The sequence below is a fragment of the Sorex araneus genome, chromosome 1 (assembly GCF_027595985.1).
Source record: "Sorex araneus isolate mSorAra2 chromosome 1, mSorAra2.pri, whole genome shotgun sequence".
In the NCBI taxonomy this organism is placed as follows: Eukaryota; Metazoa; Chordata; class Mammalia; order Eulipotyphla; family Soricidae; genus Sorex; species Sorex araneus.
This window is the reverse complement of record NC_073302.1, coordinates 261590245-261607326: the sequence shown is the minus strand read 5'-3', so window position 1 is coordinate 261607326 and position 17082 is coordinate 261590245. Positions and strand designations below refer to the sequence as shown.

The following is a 17082-nucleotide window of genomic DNA, read 5'->3' as shown; positions in this document are numbered from 1 at the left end:
AAGATAAGAATTATTAATATGATATATAATAAATTATGAAGAACTGATGATTTATGGGGATAACTTTCAGTCAAAGAAGCTTTATAATTTACTATAATTAGATTGAATTAAATGGCTGATTGCCTATTAATATGCAATTAGGTATACTAATACTGTCATCATCAATTAATTTGAAAGTATGGCTCTATTTTTTAGGTACAGTACTTTTTCTATCTAAAGCTGGTACTTCATATAGTCTGCTTTCTCTGCTGATATTTTCAAGGTAACACTAATAGTTGTTTTAATTATGTCTCCCAGACAAGAAAACCACTCATTTTTAACATATATTGAATGTAAAAAATAGGCTCATGATATACCTATTACGTCTATGACCATTTCAGAATCAGCAATAATTTTTAAATAATTTTATGAAATTATGTGAGAACAATATGAAGTCACCTTGAATATCAGCTCTCAACTTGGAATCACTTTTGCATCAAAATAGATTAGAGTCACAATTTTTGTATATTTATTATGTTAGTAGCTCAAACTAAAACAAATGTCTTGTTAAACATACTAATGACTAGATTCATAGAACTGTCATAGCACTGTCACCCCACTGTTCATCCATTTGCTCAAACAATCACCAGTAACGTCTCCATTGTGAGACTTGTTATTTTTTTTGGCATAACAAATACGCCATGGGTAGCTTGCCAGCCTCTATCATGGGGGCAGGATACTCTCAGTAGCTTGCCAGTCTCTCTGAAAGGAATCCAGTCCAGGTCAGCTGTGTGCAAGGCAAACGCCCTATTCCACTGTGCTATTGCTCCAGTCCTAGATTCATACTTTTTGAATTAATAACCAGTTTTGGGCTGGAGTAATAGCACAGCAACAGGGCATTTGCCATGCATGTAGCCGACCCGGGTTCGATTCCTCCACCCCTCTAGGAGAGCCCGGCAAGGTACCGAGAGTATCTCGCCCGCATGGGAGAGCCTGGCAAGCTACCCATGGCGTATTGGATATGCCAAAAGCAGCAACAATAAGTCTCAAAATGGAGATGTTATTGGTGCCCACTCGAGCAAATCGATGAGCAATGGGATAACAGTGACAGTGACAGTGCATAACCAGTTTTATACTGTTGACTTTCCAAAATGTATACTGAATGTTTTTCATATTCTAAGAAAAGCTCACAAACATATATGGTTAGGAATGTTTTTTTTCTGAGACCAAATTTATCCTTGAGACCCAAGTAACAGGATCACGGCCCATGAGTAACATGTGCTGTAAGAAGCCAGTGTCTGCCAGGAAATACATGTGTTTTCCAACTGTAACCTAGACAGTTTCAATGTATAGCTGTTGTTTTTGTGTTTTCAGGCATAAGTGTATGTTATACAATTTCTAGATAATTTTTCAGATAATATTGATTAAAATCTAAGTCATCATATAATCCTTAAATTGAGATTACTAAATAGGTATTTCACTTTTCTAGTGTTTATCATAGATCTATTATGACATGCAAAAAAGAATGATTTACCAAATTAAATCTTTGAGCAATTTGATTGATATGAAAGATTCTGACATAGGCGTTTACTAACAAGTTCACGATGATTTCAAAGGACAGAAAAATGATCATTCTGTTCAATATTGCTTTGAGTTAGCATCACAAGTCGGGCCATCTTCACCAATGCCGAATCCTGGAATCCAGCCAACACAACAGCAGTGAAGTTATACTTGCTACAATGCAGCTCCACTGGACTGCAGAAGTGTAAAAAATGGATGACAGCAGGATACCTGGCCAGCTGTTGTATGGTGAGCTGAAGTGGGGAGATCTCAAATAGGGCAGGCTGGAGAACATGCTGCAGACACATGGAAGAACAATTTCAAGTAATGAAGCATGGCTGCAGAATATTGGGAAATAATATCAGGGGAAAGACCAGCCCAGTATGGAGCAATCAGAGCAGCAAAGGTGTCGTGCAGCCAGGTGAGAAGCAGGATTTCAGATTACAGCAGCTTTTGCAAAGAGCAGCCATGCTTTCCAGCCCAGCACTCTCCACCTGTATTCACTGAACAAACAACAGCTGAGTTCCTACCGTAATTTTAAATAATATTAAAATAAAACTAATATCCTAGTGAAAAAATTCATAGCCATGCTATTTTCTCAGCTAAGCGAACAATTGGTGTTGTTTCTAAAAGCTGTTGCATAACAACTAGCATGATGTACAAACTAAACTTATAGATTGTTACAGTATTTGTTTTAAGGCATCTGGTGTTCAATTATTGAACATGATTCAATACAGAAAATGTATTGTTTTAGGGAATATTCATATGTGTAAGTATATATGAATACACACAGATTATATATATATACATATATATACACACACACACACACACACACACACACACACATACACATATCATTATCAACCCATTGATCATCGAATTTCTCGAGCGGTCTCACTAACGTCTCCATTCCTCCTATCCCTGAGATTTTAGAAGCCTCTCTTTACTTGTCTTTTCCAATGGTGCCACATTGGAGGCTCTTTCAGGGTCAGGGGAATGAGACCCAGCATTGTTACTGGTTTTGGCATATAAATATGGCATGGGGGGTTTGTGAGGCTCTCCCATGAGGGTAAGAAACTCTCGGTAGCTTGCCAGACTCTCCCAGAGGGGAGAACTAGGCTATCACTAAGCTTCCGGGAGCTTGGTTTTACGTCTCTGGATGTTGGCCGTTGGTGGGATTACACGGTGCCGGGGGCATTCCCTGGGTGTGACCACCTAGCTACTGGAAGATGGGGAATTTGGGTGGAAGAGGCCCAGTTCCAATGGGAGCAGGCTTGGTGGTCTCAGCCCCGGGTCCCACACATCTGGGTTCCTCTGTTGGATCCTTCATGTGTGAGGCTCCTCCGAACATGTGGAAAGGGACTTTCAGCATGGCTGAGGTCTTTCTTGGGAGTTCTGCTTGGGGCGGGAGGGAAACTGAAGCCCACCTGCTCTGAGGAACCCCCCCCAGGGAAGACAGCCAGGTGCACAGGCAAGAGACTGTCTGCCCATATATCATATATACAATATATATACATATATATATGTATATATATAGAGAGAGAGAGTTTGTTATGGAAACCTTACTAGAAGGCCAGTTAATCTGGGACTGGCAGAATATATAGTGAACTAGTTAAACGCAGTTTGAAGTGTCAGGTCATTCTATAGCTGAAATAATGTCCCTGACAATTTATACAATTTTAGCCCTAGGCGAGTCGCAAACCTCTCTTAGCTTCAGTTACCCTATTTGTGTAAAGAGGAATTCATAGGCCTATTGGGAGTACAACTCAGAAAATGTTTAGCACTGTACCTAGCCACATAGTTATTACAGGAAATGTGCAATTTTTTCCCAGTGGTCTATATAAATCTAATGAGAATTTAGTAATCCTCCTCTATGGCGTTGGTGCCTGAAGGATAATTGGAAGTTCCTTAGAAAATGAGGTATGTAGTTAATACTATACACAATTTTTGTGGAAACTATAACTAATAAAGAAAATATCATTTCTGAAGGCATATCTAAATAAAAGTATATAACAATTTTTTGAGGAATATATGAAACTGACTTCCTTGAGGATCTTGTGTTTTCCATCTTTATATATCTGGTGACCAACATAGAAACTAAGAAAATGACTCACCATGGGACAGGGAGATAGTTCAGTGTTAAGAGCATATGCATAGCGGGTGGATACCTTGAACTTAATACTGAGCACCACATGACTCCCCATAAACCACTGATGGCCCCAGCACTGCTAATTGCCAATTTTGCCATATTGCCAGTCCCATTATTGAACCAGATGGCCTGCATCTCAATGGGTTCCTAACCTTCACGCTTATGGGCAACTTTGGGTTAGAGAAGAAATGCTCCTTTAATCCACATCTTTGTTTTGTTACTTCCTAAGAAAGAAACCTGTATTGTTTTGGAAATTGGGGATAGGAATGGAGATACCTGCAGTTTGCCTGCCTGCTTCGCTTTCATATTTTCAACAATAGTTTCTAACAGACCCTGGAAATTAGGAGAAATTTGAACGTAAAAATCAAATAATTTACTATATCTTTAAGTTTGGGGTCAGAGTGATAATATAGCACTTACAATGTGATGTTTCCCTTAGATATGGCTGACCCGGGTTCAAATGTGGCATCCCATAGAGTCCCCTGAGCACTCTAAGTTACTGAGTAATTTCTGAGTGCAGAGCCAGGAGTCACTCCTGAGCATTGCCGTGTGTGAAACAAAAAGTAAAATAAGTAAAGTTTAGTTTGGTTTGTGTTCTTCACTTATCAAATTATATTTTTGAAAGCTAATATTTAATTTTCCTTTAATATTACCAGTGTTCTTAGCAGGTATTTTAATGCCCCAATGTAGCATGAAATATTAAAGATTGTTACTGAGAATACCAATTACCTGGAAAAACAGAGCCTATAAAAATTTTCTGTTTGATAAGGTTAAAAAGTAAACAGACAAGCTGGATGAAATGCCTAGTACAAGCAGGAACTTTCTTGTACTAATTCTTCCTATTTTCATTATTATAGATAAATTTATTTAAAACATTTAGTGAATTTGCCATAACAACTCATTAGTAAAAGTTTCCTACAATTTGTTTGACCTTACTGTCAAAAAGTTCTTCAAATATGTGTAATAAATAGAACTTTCTTCAATTCCTTTTGCATGGCTAGTTTTAACTAAACATCTGTTTGTAATATTTCTTCCTAATCTCTGCCAGATTTTATAATGTCACCAGAAGTCTTAATTACCAATCATATTTTTCTGAATTATTTTTTTCTGTTATTTTATAATAAAAACGTCAATGTAGCTTTATGGGTTAATAGCTGCTTTAATTGTTTTAATGTTTTCTGCTGATTGTAATTTTATAACCATTTAAAATTCATGGTAGACTTGTAATTTAAAAACTAAATTCTTATTGCAGAGGTCATCACAGAGATATTCATGATTTTTCAATGAAGAAGTAAAATTAAGATTTATGTCAAATAGGTCAGTTCTTAACATTCTTCTTAAAAAGTAAACTAGAACAGATTAATCACATTATACCCCATGATTTCTACACCCATTTATTGATATGCTTTAAAATGTAAATATCCATCTAAACATTGTATTTATGTTTGAGTTATTTCTTTGAAATATTGAATTCCTACAGGACTGAAGTGATAGTACAACAAACAGGGCATTTGCCTTGTACCTGGCCACCCTGATTTCAATCCTTGGCATGCTGGATGGTTCCACAAGCCCACCAGGAAAGAATCTTGAGCGTAGAGCGAGAAGTAAGCTCTGACCAAAGCCAGGCACAAGCCATCCCACCAAAAATTAAAATTCAGGGGCTGGAGCAATAGCACAGTGGGTAGGGCATTTGCCTGGCATGCGGCATACCTGGGTTCGATTCCCACCATCCCATATGGTACTGCCAGGAGTGATTCCTGAGTGCAGAGCCAGGAGTAACCCCGGTGCATCACTAGGTGTGACCCAAAAAGCAATAAATGAATGAATGAATAAATAAATAAATAAAATGCATTCCTAATGAAAAATACCTGTATCTCAGTCTATTAAAATCTTATTAGATAGATGTTTTAAAACTATTAAGATTAGGAAGTGATTCTTATTGTCTTTTCTAAATTAATTTTCTGATACATCTTAGGCAGTAACTTGGGACTAGCAACTTAGAAAGCTTACTAGAGTTTTTAGTTATTTTGAGTCAGGTTAATAGTGTAGAATGCATATATTTGGTAATGAAGTTATATTATACCCCTGATATAATCATTCAAATAATCTTATATGTACATAGCATATCTTAGATTTTTAAAAACAGACTGCAGATGACTTTAAAACACATTTCCAAAGCAAAAAACATGTCACAAAGTCTTAATAACAGTAACTACATTAAGCAACCACAGTTGTAAATTGTGTCACTATGTTAATAAATTGACTTTGTGGGCCAGAGAGATAATACCACTGGCGGGGCTTTGTCTTGCATGCAGCACACCAGAGTTTGGTCTTGTATGCTGAGAATCAGCAAGAGTGATCCCTGTAACAGAGCTAAGGGGAAACACTAAGCACTGCAGGATATAACCTCAAAATAAACCAATAAAAAGAAAAATAATGATTCATTTTCTTATTATTGGAATTAGTTGGAAATAGTCAATTCATCATTTTTCCTTATTTTGAAAATTGATTTAAGAAAAACAATGAGAAGGGAAATAAAGAATGTATCTAGAGAAACGCATCCTCCCTCAAATATTTTCTCTATATTTTAGTAATTATTCCTTAGGTGAGAAATATAATTACTAAATTATTTTTAAGTGCTGATTGCCAGTTTCAGCTTAAAAGGTTTCCAATTGCCTCTTTCTAGTCATTTTGGAGGGTTAGGTTAGCCTTGTTCTCTGTATCTTTGGACTTGATCCAAGAGCAAAATCAAATATCCAGCTTTTTCCTGACAGGAGTTTGTCTATGCATCTAGATGCCCTGATTTCTAACTGCAACCCATGTGGCAGGCGCTACCTAACATGATAATTAACTCACTAGGTAATGTGAATACATTATCTAAGCCTGATCATCAATGGTATTTGGAACTTCTTAGTGTTCAGGATTATGTAGGATGTCATTGGTTTGTCCTTTGTCCCTTGCCACAGAGAGTTTAGGTTTATCTGGTAATAATCTATAAACATTTTAAGACAACGTTGATATGTCCTGTTCCTCTCTCCAAGAGGAGCTTAAGTTTATCGGGTCACACCCATCAAAATGCTCAAGTCACTCCCATTCCTTTGTCTATCTGTAACCATTTCTCTATGCTCTCTTTCCCAACCAGTTAATCAGTTTTTACCCCTAATCAGACTCTGTTAATTTGTAAGGTCTGACCTTTCTAGGACCCTGAACTTGTATTGTAAGTTAATATAGCCTTTCTCCTCTCCTTGTGTCTTTTGAATAGTTTACTTTAAAGCAATGTCCTTTTTGTATGGACAAAGAAAGACAGTTGTTAATATGCTTTTGTAACATTGGATTTAATTGGCTTCGAATATTATTCATTCCTGGGCATCCGCTTTCCTGACTTAAGCCTCAGTTGCCCTTAGTTCCTAGCACCCCAAAGGCAGGGTCCTGACAAGGGACAGGAAGGATCCAGGGCAAGTGGTGAGTTATGTGCTACCCTGGCATTAAGATGGGCCTGGCCAAAGAGCCTGATGCTTAACTATAAGTTCAGAGCTTGGTCATGGACAAATGCTGTCATAATTCGGAAGCAATTATGAGACTACGACCCTGTTAGGGATAGGAAAGACTAATCTGTCCTGAGCACTGTAGTCTGAGATTGAGATGACCCCAGGAGAGCCATTTTATAAGCATAATGCATCTCTTTTTGTGTCCATACAAAATGATGGAAATTGTGAATGCTTATATGTTAGTTGGACAAGGAGAGGAGAAACACACCTATGGGATTCTGTTCTTGGGTGGGTCATCCTGCTGAAAAGAGAATCTGTCCTAGAAGCAGCATCCCCTGAGGGAAAGAACTTTAACCCTGCTGATTGTGACCACACCTAAGTGTAAGCCCCAATCCCTCATGCTGGGGGATTTAACTAGGCTGTAAGAGTGGGCTGGGGATTCCAGTGACAGATCTGGAGAAGCCGGATCCAGATCCAGATCTAGAGTAAGAAGGAGAATGAAGTAGCCTGCGGGAGGAAGAAGCAGGAGTAGGATCAGAGGAGAATGGAGATGGGAATGGAATAAACTGCAACTGAGACCAACCAGCCTGGTCCTCGTTCCTTTTTTTGCCTGCCTTATTATCGCCATCAACCTCCCCGGGGTGGGTGAAGCGGCTGGAGACTAGGAAAGCGGGCGGCTGGAGAGATAGAGTGCCACTACCCTGTGGCCCGTGCTGCTGTGCTTGGTGTGCCCTTTTTATATGTGTATTTACACAGAGTTATAACAAACAAAAACCAGGAATTCCCTAATGAGTTTTCAGGGAATATCTTGGCAATGAGCATTTTTGTTTGCTGTAGCCCTGTGAGCCTCAAAACACAAGCATGGTTTCTTCTCCAAAATAGATCATTTGGGCCTATTTCTTCTGATATGCCATGAAACTTAGGGTGCTGATTATGTAATCCAAATTCTTTACTTATCATGGAAAAATGCAATGTTAGAAGTTTCCTCCAAATATCTCATGCTATACATTCAGGTTTTTTTCATTTCAGTGTAGATATTTTCTCACTCAGCAGGTATGGAGGGGCTACTCAACTAGTTCCTGATTTCTCTCAATGGTATGTATCTCTGTAGAATTCTTTATCCAATGATTCTGTTGGAAAAAATAAGTTCAAGAAATTCCTATATCTTCATATATTTGACAGACTTTTATAATTTTAATTATTTCAAGCTAACGATACTATATTATGCAATTAGTAGAATTGCATGTTTTAGACACTCAATAAAATTTGAAAAAATTCATATATAAATTTCTTCGTCCTTTCATTAGAATTTCCTCAATTCCTTAGTTTATTTTTAATTTGTCATGGACTATGCTGTCCCCTAATAAAGAGACAATAGGTAACTGGAACAATAGTACAGCGGATCAGACATTTTCCCTGGATGTGACCGACCTCGGTTCGATTCCTCCGTCCCTCTCGGAGAGCCCGGCAAGCAACTGAGAGTATCCCTCCCACAGCAGAGCCCGGCAAGCTTCCTGTGGCATATTTGATATGCCAAATACAGTAACAACAACTCTCACAATGGAGATGTTACTGGTGCCTGCTCGAGCAAGTCGATGAACAATGGGAGGACAGTGCTACAGTGCTAAAGGTATAAGACATAAGGTAAAACTACAGTTAGAATATATAATAAAAATATAAAGTCACGTGAAATGATAAACTTTTTTTCATTTTTTAAAATAACATTTCTTTCTTTTTTGGGGGGGTGGGGAGTGGCACACTCAGCTGTATTCAGGTCCACTCAGACTCTATTCTCAAGCATCAGTCCTACTGGTACCCAAGGAACTATATGTGGTGCCTAGAATCAAAGTCCAATCATTATGAGCAAGATAGGCACTCTACCCACTGTACTATCACTCTGGCCCTTTTGGGAAGAATTTTTAATACTTAATGCTTATGTTAGTTCTTTTCCTGTGAATAGTAACAAATTGCACGTTCATTTTACCACCATGAAAATTTCCAGAATGTTTGTCTTTTAAAGAATACATCTCTACTAGCTATAAACACACAATTTTTAATTTTTCTGTTTTGTTTTCCTGAGGGTGGTTTTTTCATTTGTCTTATTTTGTAAATCTCTATTTAAAAAAATAGTGTGGATTGTATTCTATACCTGGTGATGCTCAAGACTTACTCTTGTTCTGTGCTCATAAATCCTTTTGGCATTGCGTAAGGTGCCACATGTCATATCAGAGATGGAAAAAAGTTGGCAATATTTGATGCAAGTGTCTGCCTTATCTCCTGTTCTTATATTCCTTTTATTTTTCATTTTTTATAATTGCCTAAGGAAGATAATTATGTTATATATGCATATAACAAAATATATTTAATAATATGTGTCATTGAATATGGGATATTTGTTGCTCACTATTCTGGGTCTTAGTACATATAGTTACACTTTGCCATTTATTCTGCAAATCATATTCAAGTGAGATTCCACACACTTTAGTCAATCTCTATGTACCTTAATGAAATTAAAATTTCTGTGACCAAAGAAATGTCAACAAATCACCTCTGCTCAATTGTTAAGAGCTAAGCAGAATAATCTTTCTCAGCGCAATAACTGTTCTATCTTTTATCTATTCTTACTACAAGGAAAACTAATTAACTCCCCTTTGCCTAATTCTTTTCATATACCACATAAATAGCAGGTAAAGTCAATTTGTAAACTTATTGTTCTTGACAAACTGTGGAGGTGTTTCCAGCTGGAACTGATTATACTTATTCTGTGTTAACCAGGTTGCAAAAAGATAACCTAAAATGAAGCAATAAATAGTCGTAGCTCTAGCAATATTTAAATTTGCTTAACCACCACCGTTATATAACAATGCTAATGAATAACAAATGATCTTTCACATTGTCCTAAGAATGTCATCAGAGTTGTATTTTCTTGCATAAAATTATCTGTCCTTTGCAGCAAATGTTAAGTGTTTAAAACATGCACTGTAGCACTGTCGTCCGTCACTCCAGTTTAAACATGAGAGCATCAGAATTACATACCCATTAACTTAAAGTAAAATGGATTTAGACCTAGGTATGTGGGACCAAGAAATAGTATCATGGGTAAGTCACTTGCCCTGTATGCAGCAGACCTGGGTTTGATCCCCAGCACCACGTATGATACCCAAGCCCCTACCTGTAGTGATCCCTTGAGTGTAGAGACAAGGGTAAGCCCTGAACACAGCTGGGTGTTGTCCCAAAACAAAATTAACAAACAGACCTTAAAAAAAAAAAAAAAAGTAGGGGCTGGAGCGATAGCATAGCGGGTAGGGCATTTGCCTTGCACGCGGCCGACCCGGGTTCGATCCCCAGCGTCCCATATGGTCCCCTGAGCACCGCCAGGAGTAATTCCTGAATGCAAAGCCAGGAGTAACCCCTGTGCATCGCCGGGTGAGACCCAAAAAGCAAAAAAAAAAAAAAAAAAAAAAAAAAGTAGGTGTAACAATCTTCATTCTCTTCAGCAAGGCATCAGTACAGAGTTTTAAGCAGTTCTTTTCTTCTCTTTTCGCATAATTTTGCTTTCAAAAATTGCATTAGAAGCTACTAATGTAAGATTTATTTCATTAATACAATTTATCTTAAGGTGTGTTATTAATCATAGGAAAAATGAAATATAGAAAATCTCCAGAATTTATTACTTATCTATAATGGAAATTTTCTACCCATCAAATAGAAAATTCAATATCTCCCTCATCTTAGCGATGGTAATACCCCTCTGTTTTTTGTCTTATGATTTTTTTAAGATGGTCTATGTATAAAGGTATTCATGGATTATTACTTCTGCTATGTCAATAATTTTTCATACAACACAATGCTTTTATTTACCATAATCATCATTATCGTCATATATGGTAGTATCCCCTTATTTTTATTTCAAAATAATATTCTATTTTATGTATATACTGTTTATCTTTATTCAGTGATGAACTGGTAGTCATTTATATCATTTTCATGATGACAAAAATGTGTATAAGTTGCAATAAACAAGGGTATGAATAAAGAAGAAATCTGCTAAATTAAATTCATTAGGATATATAATTAAAATAGCGTTCCTGGACTATATAGTGATTCTATTTTCAATTCTCTGAGGTAAACTTTTAATGTATCTGAATGATGAAGTTGAGTTTTCTCTCATACAATTTATTCTTTTAAAGGATATAATTCTTACTGGAGAGTCATAATTATTATTTCCTACATAGAAAATTGTTTACAAACAAAACTTTCAAAAAGAATATTTAAAAATTAAAATAATATATACATAGGTGGTTTAGGTAGAATTACTATTCTAATAATTTTAACATTGATTATACAAAATATATATACACTATGACTACTACATGCAAACCTTAAATCATGCATAAGAAATCCATTTTATATGTCAAATGCCATAGCTACATTACTGTGGACAAATTATCTAGAAAACTTTAAGTGGTATTTTTAATTTCAGACAGAATTCTGAATATCTAAGAAACCAATTAACTAAGATGAAGCCGTATTATGATGTTTACTCATATAGCTTTGTGATTTCAAACACCAAGAAATAGATAAAAATATAAAATACACATACACTAAATAATATTAAATTGGAAAATACACATTGCAATAAAAAAAATCTGATATATAAATTTAGTGTCCCTTAAAGTAACTATAATAATTTAAAACATATATTATACATTTGAAGTATCATCTTCTAATCTCTAATTATTGGATTTTTATAAATATCAGTACATAAAAATTAAATTTTATTATAAATATATTAATTTTCTTTAAAAGTATTATGACATATTGCATAAATAAACTTTATTATCTCTATTTTATCATAACTTAAAAATACTGGATTTTTAAGTTATTGGATATGCCAAAAACTGTAACAATAAGTCTCTCAATGAGAGACGTTAGTGGTGCCTGCTCGAACAAAAATATTTCTACATATTTTAATCAAAGTAAAGTGAAATTTATCAGTTGCACAGGCAGTGTGGGGGGACTGGGGAGGTGGGGGTGGGAGGAGGTATAACATGCTTCTTGGTGGTGGAATATGTGCACTGGTGAAGGGATGGGTGTTCAAGCATTACCTGAGACTTAAACCTGGAAGGTTTGTAACTTTCCACATGGTGATTAAAAAAAATAAATTAAAAAACTATTTCTACATATATTAATTAATGCTTATACACATTTCACAAAAAATTCTATATACAATGTCATAGAGGAAATATACATTAAGAAATGTAACTAACACTAAGAAATAATTTAGTAGTTTATCAAAAATGGAACATGTATACATGAATATTCTAATGTATCAATTTATGTGAAATGTAAAACATGCAAATATTATAATTGTTGTATAAAATACTTATCTCTGAATACTCTGAATGACTTGCATGACTAGAGCAAAGCTGATATGTTAACTCAAGTTCATTTCTACAGAGTATCTCCTTTAGTGTTTAGTTCTTAGAACTTAATTAAGTTTTTCAGTGTCTAATGCCTGATTTTAAATTCAAAAACTTTAAAATAACTTGCATTAAATTTTTACTCTAACCTATTTTCACACAACTTCTTCTCATTCCAAGTTTAGGAAGAAGGCAAAAAGGGCACTACTATACAGATGATTGAATATGTGTGTACATGTCATATGCAAGCCCATTCATTAATTACATCATTTGGAAATAGAAACATTTTTCTTCCAGAGCTTGTCATCAATCATATTGTAAATTTGTTCTTCTATCATTGAGAGTGAGAATAAAAAATTATAAATAGAAACACAAAAAAATCACCAAGTGGATATAAACAATACTCTCCAACAGTTTTAATAGTATTGGTTGAAAAATAAGTAAAACGTTTAAAATGTGGCATGAGAGACTGTGAAAAGATTGACAGCAGAAGGCCTAGTCACTAATCCCTGAAGCAATGCAATTTGCCAAAATACATTTTCCTATTCTTCAACTGCGATCATTGTGATGCTTTTTTTTTTTTTACTTGAACTCAATGCCCTCCTGTGAACTGTGCCATAAACTGTCTCCTAATCCTTGAAATAACTTTATTCAATATCCTAAACTCCAACTATCGCCTTGTCTTGTCTGCTGCAGGTACAAGTAGTTTTGAGTCTTACTATCTTTTGACCTTTGCTTTCTCATCCAATTTTACTGTGGCTTATATCCTTACCTCTTCAATCATCCCCACCCCCTCAAAGACTCAAACAAACCAGAATTCCTTATTTTTATTATTTTTTTCCAGTGACCAGAAACTGTGCCCCATCTCCTATGAAGAAATAAGTCCTTTATTTTTATAATATATCTATCACTTCTAGTTCTGAAACTCAGAGTATCTGAGCAAAGAAAATTTCTATTTACATAGATTGATAACATAAATAAACCTCACTTTATTAATAGTAAATCTAGCAAATTATTTTGTTTCTATTATCTGTTTTTGTCAAACATTTTCCAGAAGTAATTTTGGATTATTACTAAAGTATCAAATTGCTTTTTCTGCCATCACTCTACTTTGATTATATTAGCTTCTATTTCCCTGGACATATACATGGTAACCATGTCTTTAGTAGCCTATATATCCCCTACTTAAAAGAGTCACGTTTCCTTCACTTACTTGAGACTTCCAGTTCCATTTGTTTGGTCAATTTCTTTCTTCATAGGATGAATTTTATTCTATTTCTTTAATATTAAAACCACAGCTCTTTTCTTTCTGTTTTCCCAATATCTAAATGTAATCAAGACTCTTCTCTTATAGGTAAACAAATAAAAATTTCACCTCAATGTACATGCTGGAATTTATATTAGTGCATCTTATTGATAACTTGAACTGTTTTTGCTATATATACATCTTTCACACAGTAGAGTGGTCACAGTAAACTCATAGTTTGAAGAATAATAATAAGAGAACAAATCTTAAAATATAAAAAATCACCGAGATATTTAGATCTACCTCTATTTTTCTCCACAACTGGTTAAAATTAACAACATTTTGACATAGGTATGATAATATTTTATCACTTTTCAAAAGTGTATAATATTCCATAGTATAGAAATTCCATTAATTATTTCACTGCCTATTGATATTGTTATTTCTGAACTATTAGTGTGAATAAAGTTGCACATATTGTGTCCATGTGTCTTTTGACATTTTATAGAAGGTTTGTGCATTGTATGTACATACTATAATTTCAGCTCAAAGAAAACATAGACGATGATTTGAAATAAGTATACAGCCTTTATTACCTATAATTATAATGTAAATATAATTCAAATCTGTATACTACTATAAAAGCATGAGGATTTCCATTAGCTTGCAGCTTAGAGACAAATAAGTTTCCTTTGTGTTGTTAGCATAAAAACTTCTGATTACTGTGACCAGAGAGATAGTACAGTGGGTGTGGTGGTGCCCTTGCCCACAGATCATCCTGGTTTGGTCCCATGTACACATTAGGGGTCCCTTCACTTCTGCCAGGAGTAATTACACGGCACAGACCAAGAGAGAGCCCTGCACACAGCCAGATGCAGTGCTCAAACAAGCCAACACACAAAAAAACCTTTCCGCTTATTAAATTAATGTTGAAAACCTTTACATATATTCACAGGCTATGCATTATTTAATACCGTTTGTGAATAATATTTTGCCCTTGTTCTCTTAAGTTGCTATTGTTGAGTTTTAGGGGTTTTTTGGTTGCACATGAGTCTAGATATACAATGAATGTGGAAATATTTATATCTAGTTACTTACGTATTTATTGTTTGTGATATACTTTAGTAACTTCACTTCTAAAGCATTGAAATCAGTATTGTCTCTTGTCGTTTTTCTTCTATTTTATGAAATGTTTTTCTCTTCCAAGTTTTTAGCAATCGTCTTGGATCAGGGAAACTGTTTATCGATCAAAGTGACTTCTTTGAAGGTGTGAGACCATGAGTTCGATCCTTGTCTTAAGCCACTTGCACCACACGTGGTGACAGTACTGCTGTATGGGACCTCAGTGTGTACAATTTCCAATGAGCAGTACATGAAAATGAATGACTAATGCAGTTTCTGTGAGCACAGCAAGAAACATGTTCAATATTGCTGGCATGGTATTATTGGGGAAACAATCGCTGGTGTTTACATATGTGAGCACTACAGTGACTCCCAGTGAGCACTGCAACCAGTATGTGTGTGACATCAGAGCATGCATACCTCACCTCTATTACAGTGTGGTTCCTGGACGGAACCCACAACTAATGTTTGTGAGGCCTGGCCATCCCAACAGCAACACAGCACAGGAAAGGAACTGAAATATAATAATAAACTTTGAGAAAAACTACATTCTTCTCATTTGATTTCTCCTGAAGATATAAAAATTATATAATTTTTAATTTCACACGTAAGTTTTTCATAATATAGTCATTTCAGGCACTCCGTGTTCCAACATCAATCCCACCAGCACTGTGCCCTGTCCACCCCACCAATGTCCCCAGTTTCTCTCCCCCACCCAAATCCTTCCCCCTTAGTAATCACACCAAAAAATTACTTTATATTGCTTGTTACAACAACATTACAAATGGAATATCAAAAAATAGATCAATAGAAGACAATGTGTGTAATTGTTATTTCTCACAATGGTGTTACGAAAGCCATCGTCTGGAGGTTTATTGAGTTGGCGGATGCTAGTTGAGCTCCTTGTGTTACTGTTTATATTCAATGTGCTTGATTGACTTCTATGCAACTTTCCCATCAGATTTTCTGTTTTCCTACTGAGCTATTTGTACTGTGAAATTTTGAGGTGCCACACAACCATAGATGAGGAAATACTTTACAGAAACTGAATCTGGGAAGATGTTTTTTGGCTTGGTGGCATAATAAGATTCAATTATAGAGCTGGACCATTCGTATACCAGAGGGTGTTGGGTGTTTGCAGGAGCTGCCACCCTTTGTCAGGAAGGGACATCGGCCTGCCCCCCATTACTGAAGGATGTAGAGTTCTCTGTTGAGAGATGGATCTACTTGAGATAATTGAGCATTTTGGCATATTTTTGACGTGCAAATTTTAAATACCAGCTGTTATTTTGAAGCATGAAAAATAAAGAGGTAAGAAAAAACATAGTTTTAAGTATTATAGTCTTTTAAACACCCACCAAAATTATTATCATTTTTTCCATGATATTTTCGATTAAGATCTTGGAAACACTTTAAAAAATCAAAATCACTGTCAGATATATTTTTGGATATAAATACATATATACATACATATATAGACATAGATCATAAAACACATACATTCACTATTTTCTTAATTTTCTTTTTAATGAATAGCATTCATGGTTGTTTTGGGTTTGTTTTTAATATTTTTAGTGTGCTCATTTGGACCCTTGGTGAAATTAAGCATATTTTATTCTGTTTGGTGTTATGAAGTCTAGTAGCAAAATCACAGAGTAGTTTACAATTGAAAACAATTTTATGAAAGCCATTGCAATACTTTTGCATATTATATCCACACGAATGGATGTGGATTGGATTTGGACCCATTTGCAATACAATTGAGTGGTTACAAATCATTTCAATATTGGCAGTGAAATTCCATTATCTTTCATTCCACTTTTTAAAATCTTTGCATATGGGTACTATACATATGGTTGGCAGAATTTCTTACTGTTCTGCTCTACTGCCAACATTATTCAGGGAATACCATCTTCAGGAATATGTGTGCAAGTGAGACCATAATAACTTGGTGAGAATCCTTGGCATAAATAAGCTTTTTGAAAAAAATAGCAATATGAAACTATATCTACAGGCACAACTAAGTTGTTGAATACAATTTAGGAAGTGATCCTCTTCTAGTTACTGTTTTATACTATAACTAAAATAGAAAAAAAATAAAACTTAGAATCT

General features: G+C 35.3%; 1 pseudogene; it reads right to left on the bottom strand.

The window, feature by feature from the left end:
- Positions 1-1193: 1193 nt before the first annotated feature.
- On the bottom strand, positions 1194-1303 carry LOC129400939 (small nucleolar RNA SNORA5; annotated as a pseudogene).
- Positions 1304-17082: the final 15779 nt, after the last annotated feature.